This window comes from Cyprinus carpio, unplaced genomic scaffold, assembly GCF_018340385.1.
Source record: "Cyprinus carpio isolate SPL01 unplaced genomic scaffold, ASM1834038v1 S000006580, whole genome shotgun sequence".
NCBI classification, from domain to species: domain Eukaryota; kingdom Metazoa; phylum Chordata; class Actinopteri; order Cypriniformes; family Cyprinidae; genus Cyprinus; species Cyprinus carpio.
The window spans coordinates 373,757-388,133 of NW_024879235.1; the positions used below are offsets into that span (position 1 = coordinate 373,757).

The 14,377-nt window shown below is 45.9% G+C and overlaps 1 pseudogene; it reads left to right on the forward strand.

Moving 5' to 3' along the window:
• The window catches only part of LOC109074866, a 53,238-nt pseudogene that overhangs the window by 32,049 nt on the left and 6,812 nt on the right, over window positions 1-14,377 (forward strand).

The window sequence follows — 14,377 nt, forward strand, 5'->3', positions numbered from 1 at the left end:
TATTATTTTAGGAATTTTTTGTTTCCCCCAGTGAAACATTCCTGTTAATATAACTGATTAAGTAGTCAAACTCATTCCATATCAGCAGAATAGTGTGGTACAGAAAGTCACTGGGCCCTTTTGTTAGTTTAACGACGGGAAAACGGTCGGCGCATGTTCTAAACAAGTTGTCCCTATTCTCTTAATGAGTAATGGGTGTTTTTTGGGCGTAACGTGCCATAAACCAATCAGAGTCTCGTCTCCCATTCCCTTTAAGAGCCAGTTGCACTCGTGCCATTTTCACGGCCGAATTTGCAAGCGCAGACAGAACGCGTCTCCAGAGATGAATAGGTAGCCTAATTCTGATACATGTGATGACTATCCATTATGACATGGAGGCATTTTTGTATTTATGTAGCCTGCACTATAGTAATTTTTTACATTGCAATCCTTTAATTTTTAATATTTGTCATGTTTGTGTGCTGCTGTGTGTCCCTGTGTGTGTACTAATTGTCTCTCAAAAGAATCACCTTAACCAATCGTCATATTTTCACAGTGGAAAACCAAACAGAGTCGAGGCGAGCTGGTACTGTGTAGTGGAAAAGTGCCATTAGTCATGTTAGCACTCGGCTAATGTTTCCACCAGGTGTTCACAGTTTAGCAGCTAAACTTTAGCTGTGGGCTAACTGGCTCAAGGACTCCTCTCTGTGCCAATCACAACAGGCTTGGCCAGCTGACCAATCAGAGCAGAGTAGGCTTGAGGAAGGGAGGGGCTTGCTTTGAACTTGCTTGGAACGATTCATTTCCTAATCATTGGCAAATGACTCTAATATTAAATGTATATTCTGAGAAAATGACAATGTTTTCTGACCTCCAACAACTTTAAAATACAATATAAAATACCATATGACCTGCTCTTTAAACAACGCGGTGCAGGACGGGAAAATGAGAACTGTGTCGGGCTGAAAACACTTGCGCCACATTGCGCCGGGTGTATGACGGGGCCCTTCATCCAAAGAAAAGGTTCTGAATGGATTATGTTAATGATACCTAATGGTCAAAAGCAATAGCAAAAGTAGGTTATTATTAAATATATATTATTAAATTGCAGACAAAGATTGTGAATAGCTAGGTTGGCTTGTACACTATACTGCCAAAAGAACTGGGACACCTCCTAATGAACAGGTTTAACTACTTTAGTAATTTCCATGAGTACAATCTGAATGTTTAAGCATATAATGATACTCCATGGAATTGTGTGCTTTTAATTTTATACCAGTAGTTTGAACAGGAGCCTTTTCTATTCTAACACTGAACACCATAGTTTTGAGAATATGGTAGAGATTGTGAATAAGAGCCAGATGCTGGATGTACGACAACACCTCAGATCCAGCCCTTCTAAGTTTCAAAAGGTAACGAAATATGCTTTATTTTATTCTTATTTAATTATTCTTAAAATATCAAGAGTTTTTTGCTGGATATATAGGTCCGGGTCGCTGAAGACTCGTGTGTTTAAGGGTTAATCGTGAGGCCCTAGCTGCAGCGGTTTGAGTGATGGTCTCGGGAGTCCAGTGAGGTCTTCCTGCTCTCTAGAGTGTCTGTGTTCTGCAGGTCTCCTCCTCCGAGCCCCACGGCTCCGCGCCGGATGTCTGCGGGACAGAGAGCTGCTGGCAGAGGTGCTCCTCCGCCTCCGTCACGCCCCGGACCCCTGGGGCCCCTGAACAACAGCGCTGACAGCCCACAGGCCCCCAGCCGGCCCAACCGAGCGCCTCCCAGCATTCCCAGGTGAGAGCTGACCCTCGGATCTCTTTACTTGCGTTACAGCATTCCCCTCTAGCACACAGACACACGCTCGAGCACTCGCAGCGCAGTGACACCATGCACTACAGTTACTGATGTAATCTCACTCTCAGCTTGTTCAGTTTCTTCATGTCACTCCAGACAGAATGATGATGATCAGATCAGATCTCAAACAAAAATCTCACTGCATTATTACAATTAATAATAAAATGAATGTTTGGAAAAGTAAACTGATATTTCCTTCTGACACACTACAGCAAAAGATAGAAATAACTGGCTTCAAACCAGTGTTTAGCTGCTGAAAATACCACTGTTCTAATCATTTCACATGCAAATGCTGTCTGACTGTCTTCTAACACCAGACTGTTTACAGATACTAATTCTGTCTTTCTGTCTCCTACCCTGCCATCCATTGCCTTCCTCGACGCTTCTGCTGCCGTGAACACTTTCTTCTTCTTCTTCTAACACAGCCGGCGTCCTCCTCCTTCCCCGACGCGCCAGCTTCCCCCATGAGCAGCGTGTGTGTGTGTGTGTGTGTGTGTGAGAGAGAGAGAGAGAGAGAGCAGTGCTTGTGTGATCTGTGTGTGTGTGTGTGTGAGAGAGAGAGCAGTGATCTGTGTGTGTGTGTGTGTGTGTGTGTGTGTGTGTGTGTGTGTGTGTGTGTGTGTGTGTGTGTGATTCTGATGTGCTGTGCTATGTGTGTGTGTGTGAGAGAGAGAGCAGTGATCTGTGTGTGTGTGTGTTTGTGTGTGTGTGTGTGAGAGAGAGCAGTGATGTGTGTGTGTGTGTGTTTGTGTGAGAGGGGGGGGGGGGGGGGGGAGCAGTGCTTGTGTGATCTGTGTGTGTGTGTGTGTGAGAGAGAGAGCAGTGATGTGTGTGTGTGTGAGAGAGAGAGCAGTGATCTGTGTGTGTGTGTGTGTGTGTGTGTGTGTGTTGTGTGAGAGAGAGCAGTGATGTGTGTGTGTGTGTGTGTGTGTGTGGTGTGTGTGTGTGTGAGAGAGATGTGTGTGTGTGTGTGTGTGTGAGAGAGAGAGAGAGAGAGAGCAGTGCTTGTGTGATCTGTGTGTGTGTGTGTGTGAGAGAGAGAGCAGTGATGTGTGTGTGTGTGAGAGAGAGAGCAGTGATGTGTGTGTGTGTGTGTGTGTGTGTGTGTGTGAGAGAGAGCAGTGATGTGTGTGTGTGTGTGTTTGTGTGAGAGAGAGAGCAGTGATCTGTGTGTGTGTGTGTGTGTGTGTGTGTGTGTGTGTGTGTGTGTGAGAGAGAGCAGTGATGTGTTTGTGTGAGAGAGAGAGCAGTGATCTGTGTGTGTGTGTGTGTGTGTGTGTGTGTAGACAGACACCAGTGATGGTCCAGTGATGTGTTGTTGTGTGTGTGTTTGTGTGAGAGAGAGAGCAGTGATCTGTGTGTGTGTGTGTGTGTGTGTGTGTGTGTGTGTGTGTGTGTGTGAGAGAGAGCAGTGATGTGTGTGTGTGTGTGTGTTTGTGTGAGAGAGAGAGCAGTGATCTGTGTGTGTGTGTGTGTGTGTGTGTGTGTGTGTGTGTGTGTGTGTGTGAGAGAGAGCAGTGATGTGTTTGTGTGAGAGAGAGAGCAGTGATCTGTGTGTGTGTGTGTGTGTGTGTGTGTGTGTGTGAGAGAGAGAGAGCAGTGCTTGTGTGATCTGTGTGTGCCTCCAGTCTCCTCCATCTTCACCTCATCCCTCGTGATGCTGTGCTTCTTCCTCAAGCGTTTCTAGCGATGCATGCTGGTTTACTGTAGCCTGTTGATAAGCGTGTTCACATACTTGTGTCATATTATACCATAGTGTGTGAGTGGTATATATTAGTGTAAGTCTGGAAGTGAGTGTGTGTGTGTGTGTGGCAAAATTAAAAGATAAAGGTGTAAAATAGTGTAAGGTTATGTGATATTTGTCTTTACATTTTAAAGTATTAATGGTTTTTATTTCGTAATGTTGTTTGTCATTGAAAAGGCTCAGAGGAGCCCTTTATTTCTTGTGAACACTTGATTTCTTGTTGTTACTCACAGCAAACGCAGGCATCTTTAGATGTCAGTGTCTGGAATACTTAAATGTGCAACAAAATATGAAATATATTCATCTTCTTGAATAGCGCCACCTGCTTGCTGTACTAGTTGATGACAGTTAATCCAAAATGTTCAACCAAAGTCCCTGAAGTGCAGTGTGCAGCTGTTCAGCTGTGTAGAAACTCAACTCTATGTACTGTACATGTTTCAGATGAACACAACAGCAGACAGTCATCCATTACTCTGCAATAAATCTAGTGGTTTAGTGTCGTGTCTCTCACTCTGTTCATCGCATTTGTGATATTTAAGCATTGATGATGTTCATTTACATTTATGCATTACCAAAGCAACTTATAGTGCATTCAGGCTATACATTTTTTTCCCCAGTATGTGTGTTCCCTGGGATTCAAACCCACAACCTTTTGCACTGCTAACACAATGCTCTACCATTTTTGAGAAGCACATTAAGTTCTCGTTGTTCATTTGCTACTGTACTGTACTGTACTGTACTCCAAGATACACAGCCTTCTTCAAAAGCACTAAATAAGGAATTGAAGACAAGTATGCAGGGATTCTTGGGAAATGTTGATGTGTTATTTTCACGTTCATTATTAAAAACATGAATATATGGATATATTATCTGCAGGTTTGTGAATCAGAGACTTTGTGCTTGTTCAGTTGTGTCCTGCAATATTTCATTTACTAGTCTGATGACATTGATATTATACTCCATGAAACACACATATGCTGGAGAGCAGAGATAGAGAGGGCTTTTCTGAATAAAGGGAAGCTGAGCTTGATATAATGAGAGCTACATGCTAAAAACAGCTCAGAACCAGCCACGAGAGCATCATGATGGTGAGATCTATCATCTTCAGAAGCATCCAGCCTCTCTCTGACAAATGTTTGTGTTCTTTATGTTAGTCGCTCACACTACAGCTATGCACACATGAAGTATTTTAGAGACTTGTTTAAGAGCAAATCTGAGGCTCAGCAGTTTCACTTGTATGTAATACATACTGGTGCTGGTCATATAATTAGAATATCATCAAAAAAATGATTTATTTTATTAATTCCATTCAAAAAGTGAAACTTGTATATTATATTCATTCATTACATACAGATGGATATATTTCAAATGTTAATTTCTTTTAATTTTGATGATTATAACTGACAACTAAGGAAAATCCCAAATTCAGTATCTCAGAAAATTAGAATATAACTTAAGACCAATACAAAGAAAGGATTTTTAGAAATCTTGGCCAACTGAAAAGTATGAACATGAAAAGTATGAGCATGTTATTTAACACCACTTCATATTTTACTCAGCCACAGAGTACTTAACATTCATAACAACAAGTATTGAATAAAGTATAAACATGTCTAAACAAGATGTGACCCATTTAACCCGACGTACTGAGTCAGGTGTAACGTACGAACGTGGATATAATAAACACAACGGTCTTGTAGCAACCCTTAAACTCCTAACTCCCATCCATATTGAATTTCAGAAATAACAGCTGTCAAAGAAATACAATATCACGAGTAATGCAGCAGATTTACTTACTTTTCTCATTCACGCACACGCTGAGGAAAGTGTCACTCACAATTATAATTTTACCGACCGATGATCTCTATCATACTGAATAATAACTGCGTGACAAACCGACTGACCATCTCTATCGTACTGCATACTACTGCGCGACGTCAGATATAATATACCAACCAGCGCGCGCTTTTGCTACCCTATTACAAGCACTGAATAAACGGGAGTAAAAGTGAAACATAAAGCACGTTATGGTCAACTGTACTAAATAAAAGCAACACTAACATAACTTTGGGGCCTTTTCTACAGCCGCCCCCAAATGTATGTAATACATTTGCTCATCACTAAAGGCGACAAAGTTCTATGGCTGGGGTGTAGTGGCAGGAGTGAAACCATCTCCATCTTCTCCAGAAGGAAGTGCAGGGAGAACAACCAGCCTGGCAACTGGCCGGGTGTAGATTCTCTACTTCACCTTTACATCAGCGGACCTGATGTGCCCGTCAGGGCTGGGATGAGTCTTGACTACTTTTCCAATGGGCCAGAGGGCCCTCGGAAGATGCGGATCAGCGATTATCACTACACAGTCCCCTGCAATATCAGCTGGTGTAGCCTGCCACTTCTGGCGAGCTTGTAGACTCGGCACATAGACTCGGATGAAATGGGCCTAGAAGTGATCAGCCAAGATTTGGGAGTGCTTCCAATGGCGGTGACAGATGAGCTCACTTTCGGGATAGAATACCTGAGGTAGCGAACCATCAGGCCACCCCATGAGAAGAACACTGGGAGTCACTAGATCTGGGTCGCTGGCATCTGAAGACACATAACCCAAAGGTTTACTGTTAAGGATCCCTTCCACCTCAGTAAGTACGGTCCGAAGCACTTCTTCTGGAACAGGCTGAGCACTGACTGTGGCATAGAGTGCGCTCTTAACTGAGCGTATCTCCCTCTCCCACACCCCTCCGAAATGGGGAGCTGCTGGGGGGTTAAAGCGGAAGGAGATCTTCTGTGGTGCAAGGAGATGTTGTAGTTCTTTAGACATTTCAACGAAAGTTTCACGGAGTTCCCGCTCACCTCCCTTGAAATTTGTCCCCTGATCAGAGAACAGCTCTGCACGTGTTCCTCTACGGGCAATAAACCGACGAAGGGACATCAGAAAAGCATCCGTATCAACAGAGGTAAGGAGGTCCAAGTGCACCGCCCTAGTTGTGAGGCACTTGAAAATGATCCCCCATCTCTTCTCTCCGCCGGCCCACTTTGATCTCAAATGGCCCAAAGCAGTCCATCCCCGTAGAATAGAAAGCAGGCTTGAAAAGGCGCAGACGGGCTGATGGCAGGTCTGCCATCTTCGGCACTGCAGGTTTTGCCCTCCATCGTCGACAGTCAGCGCAGCTATACTGGTAGCGCCGGATAGCCTCACGCCCTCGCAGGATCCAGAAGGAGCGTCGAAGCTCGGCGAACACCCGCTCTGGTCCTGGGTGGCGGAGGCGGTTATCAAAGTCTTGAATCAAGAGCGTAGTTACTCGATGACCTGGGTCCAAGATGACTGGATGAAGAGTGGTCAGTTCTAGGCCTTCTGCTCGACGGAGTCGTCCTCCAACACGAATGAGCTCTCCCTTTCCATCCAGCTCTGGAGACAGCGTGCGAAGTCGACTGTAGCTGGGGACGGGTTTACCAGCTTTCAGGAGGCTGTACTCCTGCTGAAAACTATCCCTCTGAGCCCTCTGAAGTATTAACTGTTCAGCCTGTCGGTAGTCTTCAGCTGTGGGCTTATCATTAGAGTTGGCCGCCCCATGCAGCTCCTGCACTGTCCCTTCCAACAACTCCTTCCACGAGCCGTATTGGCCCAGGTCTGAAGTTGACTGGCTTGATGCAACGGCGGCGACCCCACAGAAGATAGGCTTGCGTAGCTCTGAGGTATCTTCTGTTTGGTCAACAGTGGGGTCCTCTGGCCATGAGACTGGACTGTTCAGGAGGAAGGCTGGTCCCAGGCTCCATCTATTTGGCTGAATAAGCTCTAGCAGCTTCTTTCCGTGAGTTACGTCATCCACAGGGTTTCTTGCGGTATCAACATATCTCCAGGCACTCAGTCAGCTCCTGTATCGCAGCCACGCGGGTGCCCACAAAGACCTTGAACCGGCAGGATTCAGACCTCAGCCAGGTCAGCACCGTTGTGGAATCTGACCAAAGGGTTGTCCGATCAATGTGGATGGTAAGCTCCCTCTTCAGCACCTGAGAGAGCTGTGCACCAGTAAGGGCAGCACAGAGTTCTAATCGGGGCATAGAGTGAAATCGCTTATGAGCGACTCTGGAACGGGCCATCAGGAATGACAGATACACTTCACCATGTCGGTCAGTGGTCCGGAGGTACGCCACTGAACCATACGCCTCTTCTGAGGCGTCACAAAATACATGCACCTCTCTCTGAAGACCGGAGATGTCCACAGACTTTGACAAGTATGGGCGGGGCAGGGTGACTTGAGGTAAGACTTGTAGTTCTTCTTCCCAGTCTTTCCATTGCTGCAGAAGCTCCTGCGGTAGTAGTGGATCATCCCATCCCCTGTGTTTGTCCCAAAGGTGTCGGACGATTATCTTAGCCCTGGTGGTGTAGGGTAGGATGAAGCCGAATGGATCGTACTGACTCGCCAGCACCTTGTAGATATTACGCATCGTGGGGACACCGTACTCCACATGACGATGCTTGTAACCAAGAACATCAGTGTGGAATAGCCAGCTTAGCCCTAGAGTAGATTCTGGGGTATCGATCTTGTTCTGAGCCAGCCACAACTCAACACTAGCAGAGCAGCTCTCTTCTGGTAGGTGACTTATTACACCTGGTTCATTGCTGGCCCACTGACGTAGATCGAAGCCTGCAGACGCAAGAATGGCTCGTAGTTTGTCGACTAAATGCCTCGCTTCAGCAATTGTGGGAACACTCTGGAGGCAGTTATCTACATAAAAACATTTCTGAACTGATATCCTCACATCTTCATCTGGCTGGCTGTTATCAGACACATGGCGCTGTAAGGCGAATGTGGCACAGCAGGGGCTACATGTTGTACCAAACGGTAGCACCTGCCACTCGTACACTGCAGGAGGTCCTCCTTGACTGATGTCGTGCCAAAGAAATCTGAGCAGAGCACGATCCTCTGGGAGAAGGCGAACTTGGTGGAACATGCCTCTAATGTCTCCGCTAACTGCAACTGCATGCTCTCGGAATCTTAGCAGAACTCCCAGTAGTGATGCTCCTAAGGTCGGCCCAGGCAGTAGATGGTCGTTGAGGTTCTGCCCTCGATACTGATAGGAGCAGTTGAATACCAGCCTATTCTTGCCATTATGGCTCACCATATGGTGAGGGATATACCATTCCTCACAACCTTCCTTGTCTGAAACTTTCGGTCCACACTTGATGACAGAGCCCGCCTTTATTAATTTCTCCATCTCCACTCTGTAGGCTTCTGCTCGTGCAGGATCTCTGGCAAGTCGCCTCTCTACACTTCGTAAACAGGGCGTGACGGCTTCTTTGGTAGCCTGAAAGAGCGGCATGTCTTTCCGGCGGAGCAGTGGGGTTGCGTAACGGAGAATGCCATCAACCTCTACCCTGATGGTTTTGGTCTCCAGGATGCTGATGGCCTCTTGGTCCTGCCTTGAACGAGTAACTAGTTTCTCGCTTCTGAATGGAACAATGTCGACCTGCCATAATCTCTCAACATGTTTCATAAGCTCGCTCACCTGGGGTGTTACTGTTGTAAATAGACACTGCTGTGATTGGGCGTGGTGACGGACTACACTCGATGGGCCCTGCAGAGTCCAGCCCAGCCTTGTGCGGATGGCAGCAGGCCCACCTGGAGGTCCCAATCTGACAGGTTCAATGGGAGTGACGAGATGGGGATGGTCACTCCCAATTAAAAGCAGGCGATTCAAATACAAAAAAGTCCATATGGAAAGGCAAGCTAGGTCTTTGTAGGTGTTCCGGAGTTGCTCCATGGGGTAAGTATGGGCAGCTAGTCCAATACGATCACTAGTAAATGCACCTGTAATCTTAAACTTGGTCTTTGGCTTTAATGGCGAAGAAATAAAGAACGACACTGATGCACCACGAAGGGTCTGCACTTCCTCTCTAATTGTGCGTAGTGGTAGGTCCTCTTGAATCCCCTGCACACCTAGCTTCTCTGCAGCATCTGACAACAGCATAGTTCTCTCTGAACCCTCATCAAGTATGGCATAGGTGTTGATTGATTGGTCACCATGGTGAAGGCGGACTTTGACAACTTTCAGAAGGACCCGACTGCCTTCAGTTGGTCTGTCTAAATACAGAACCTCTGTTGTCCCCCTTGTGCCTTGGCTTTCCGCTGCCGGTGTTGACGCTGCCTCCTTGGATGACCTCATATTCACCTCATGCAGAACCTGGAGATGTTTCCCTTGGCAGAGGCTGCATGTCTTTTTTAAGTTGCACTGGGCCGCCTGGTGTGGCCGTGCACATCGCCAACACCTCTTGTTACTTTTTATCCATTCGGTCAGCTGATCCTTTGTTAGCCTGGATACCTCTGTGCACTGGCTAAGGTAGTGTTCCTCATTATTGCAGAATGGACAATATGGCTTGCTCTTGTTCCTTTTGAAGGAGCTGCTTGGAACTGGAGCCTCAGATTTCTTAGCAGTGTCCTTCACACCATGGAGGACAGTAGTAGGTTGCTTACCCTTCCTACCCTCATATCTGGACACCGGCTTCTCCCGAGCTCCTCTCCCAGCTAACTGTCCTTCAGAGTCCTGGCACCAAGACTCGTATTTCAACCAATCTGAAAGATTAGTTAAAGTGTGGGTTTGTGTGCCCTGATGGTACATGCAGCGGCGAAACTCTGCTCTCTGCTGCTCAGGCGGCAGCTTGCTCAACAGACGAGCAACATGTGAGCCACATTGTAGTTCCACTTCACCCTCGTGGCCTAGTGTCTTCAGCATCCCCACCAGTGATTGTATCTGGAGTGCAAACTTCTCAAATGCGGCAAAGTCTCCCCGCTTTATGTCTGGTGAGTCCATCACAGCAGCAATACGCCTCAGCGCTATCTGATGTGGCCGGCCGAACTTGTCATTGAGGGCAACCATTGTGTCTGAGAAGGGTGTTGGGGAGTTAAGGTAAGCATCTGCTATTAACCTGGCTTCTTCTAGTTGCAGGTGATCGACCAACACTTGATATTTAAACAGCTCCGATGCATCATGTGGTAGGAGGTTCTCCAATGAGATCTTGAGGCGCGCTAACTCACTTGGGTCCCGACTTGAGAAGTTGCGGATTGTTGGGCGTGGCCCACGGTAACTTGGCTCTGGGATGCTGTAGTTACGAACCTGAGGTGAGCTAAAAGGCGGGGGCTGTGTCCATGCCATGCCTGGATGTCGGTGTTGGGGCATTAGGTTGCAGCCAAGCTCACTCCGTTGACCACCATAAGCAGTAGGGTACTTGGGCTCAGCTGAAGGTAATCTGTGTGGCTGCAGCAGAAACTGAACGGGCTTGAACCAGGGAGGTGGATGACGGCCAGTGTCCTCCCATGGCCTGGCGGTAGGAAGGGCCTCACGTGCTGAGTGATTAACTTGTGGCTGGCCCACAAACATGTTAGGAGCTGTGGCTGGTGGTGCTTCTTCCTTAATTCTTGGAACCTCATCTATTCTACTGATAAGCGAGTGTGCTATAGGTGGGTCACTAGGGAGAGGCTCGTCCAATTCTGGGTCTGGCCATGGTGGTGGTGCAGGCCAATCATCCTCTTCCTCAGCTTTAGGTTCGCGTTCAACAGGTGGCCGTGGCGACATCACCGTTAACTCTGGCTTTCTGGTATGAATAGAGGTTGGACTCTGCATGTTGCGAACAGCATCTTGTTTCATGTCTGCTCGCAATACTCTAAGCTCGACTAAGTCTGATGCCATGTCCCGCTGTGTCTGCTGCAGAAGGTGTCTTTCATGACGAATGTCATCTAACTCAACTCGGCTCTCCTCCTGTGGATGTATGGGGTGCAGCACTGAAGGCAGGGGAGTAGAGTAATCTCGTAGCTGTTCCCTAAACTCTCTCTCTGGAAACCGCTGGGGGGCTAGCTGATTCTTCTGGCTGGGCTGTTGGATCTCCGCCCTATAGCCCAGGTCCATCTCCTGAAGAATAGCATCCCGCCTCTGCAGGCGAAGGGAAGAGTCATAAGGGGAGGTGAGGGGTGTCATCCTGGCATTTCCCTCCTGTTGAGTACTCTCTAATTCCTCTCTGTACCTCTCACCGATGTAGCCCCTATAATCAACCTCATAATCTGCATAGCGCACAGGTGGGCGAATGTGCCGTTTGGGACGTGCACCACAAACATCATACTCTGGATGTAATTCCATCTCTGACGTAAACCCAGTAATCCGGCTCGAAGGACCATCAATGAAGTGAAGATAATGGGTAGACGCTCAGTCTAGGTGCTAATTCTGGGTTTATCACCAGGTTCACTCAGGTGTGTCGGCCAGAACACCACTTAAGGCCAAATATTCCAGAGTATGAAATGAAGAGCGGAGAGATAATTCTTACTATTCTGTTTATTCCTCCTCTTTCTTGTATGAGTGAGTTTAAAGGTGAGTGTAATTTCGAGTGTGGTTTCTATAAAGAGAGAACAAATACAAATGAATAAAGGAAACATATGCATACACTCATTCCTCCTTAAGCACTAATACACATTACAAACATAAAATAAACAGTAGTCAGAATATGACTATATCTCTTAAACCCTAAAATGTAAGCAGAGAGAAAGGAGTCAAACACTTCTCAGATTTTCTACCATGCATTAAGTTATCAATAACGTGGATAGAACTTACTGTCATCTATGATATACTTTAAAGCATCAATAGCGGTCCCAGATAATGATATTTAACACCACTTCATATTTTACGCAGCCACAGAGTACTTAACATTCATAACAACAAGTACTGAAAAAAGTATAAACATGTCTAAACACGATGTGACCCATTTAACCCGACATACTGAGTCAGGTGGACCGAAGCTAGAAAGTAACGTACGAACGTGGATATAATAAACACAACGGTCTTGTAGCGACCCTTAAACTCCTAACTCTCATCCATATCGAATATCAGAAATAACAGCTGTCAAAGAAATACAATATCACGAGTAATGCAGCAGATTTACTTACTTTTCCTCATTCACGCACACGCTGAGGAAAGTGTCACTCACAATTATAATTTTACCGACCGATGATCTCTATCATACTGAATACTAACTGCGTGACAACCAACTGACCATCTCTATCGTACTGCATACTACTGCGCGACGTCAGATATAATATACCAACCAGCGCGCGCCTTTGCTACCCTATTACAAGCACTGAATAACGGGAGTAAAAGTGAAACATAAAGCACGTTATGGTCAACTGTACTAAATAATAGCAACACTAACAAGAAGAAAATTAGCCTAATGATGATATACAGCACTCAATACTTAGTTGGGGCTCCTTTTGCCTGAATTACTGCAGCAATGCGGCGTGGCGTGGAGTCGATCAGTCTGTGGCACTGCTCAGGTGTTATGAGAGCCCAGGTTGCTCTGATAGAGGCCTTCAGCTCTTCTGCATTCTTGGGTCTGGCATATCGCATCTTTCTCTTTACAATACCCCATAGATTTTCTATAGGGTTAAGGTCAGGCGAGTTTGCTGGCCAATTAAGAACAGGGATACCATGGTCCTTAAACCAGGTACTGGTAGCTTTGGCACTGTGTGCAGGTGCCAAGTCCTGTTGGAAAATGAAATCTGCATCTCCATAAAGTTGGTCAGCAGCAGGAAGCATGAAGTGCTCTAAAACTTCCTGGCGTTGACCTTGGACCTCAGAAAACAGAGTGGACCAACACCGGCAGATGACATGGCACCCCAAACCATCACTGACTGTGGAAACTTTACACTGGACCTCAAGCAACGTGGATTGTGTGCCTGTCCTCTCTTCCTCCAGACTCTGGGACCCTGATATCCAAAGGAAATGCAAAATTTACTTTCATCAGAGCACATAACTTTGGACCACTCAGCAGCAGTCCAGTCCTTTTTGAAGCGAGACACTTCTGACGCTGTCTGTTGTTCAAGAGTGGCTTGACACGAGGAATGCTCAGCTGAAACCCATGTCTTGCATACGTCTGTGTGTAGTGGTTCTTGAAGCACTGACTCCAGCTGCAGTCCACTCTTTGTGAATCTCCCCCACATTTTTGAATGGGTTTTGTTTCACAATCCTCTTCAGGGTGTGGTTATCTCTATTGCTTGTACACTTTTTTCTGTCACATCTTTTCCTTCCCTTCGCCTCTCTATTAATGTGCTTGGACACAGAGCTCTGAGAACAGCCAGCCTCTTTTGCAATGACCTTTTGTGTCTTGCCCTCTTTGTGCAAGGTGTCAATGGTTGTCTTTTGGACAACTGTCAAGTCAGCAGTCTTCCCCATGATTGTGTAGCCTACAGAACTAGACTGAGAGACCATTTAAAGGCCTTTGCAGGTGTTTTGAGTTAATTAGCTGATTAGAGTGTGGCACCAGGTGTCTTCAATATCAAACCTTTTCACAATATTCTAATTTTCTGAGATACTGAATTTGGGATTTTCCTTAGTTGTCAGTTATAATCATCAAAATTAAAAGAAATAAACATTTGAAATATATCAGTCTGTGTGTAATGAATGAATACAATATACAAGTTTAACTTTTTGAATGGAATTAGTGAAATAAATCAACTTTTTGATGATATTCTAATTATATGACCAGCACCTGTATATAATGCATTCACATGGCGGCATTGAAAGGAATGGTGGAAAATCTGCTTTAGCTGTTTATTTGCTGTTCTCAGAAACTCTGGGAGCAGATGCTGGAGAAAACACCAGATCTGAGCGTCTCACTCTTTCTGTGTTTCATCATGGCTTGATGTACTGTACCTCTGTATGTACTAAATAAAATCTAGTATTATGGAAATAAAATCAAATGAGAATCCGCAGTGTCTAATTCCTGTTTGTTTCGTGTGGATGGTGATGTAAAGTTTTCTGTTTCAAGTTTTT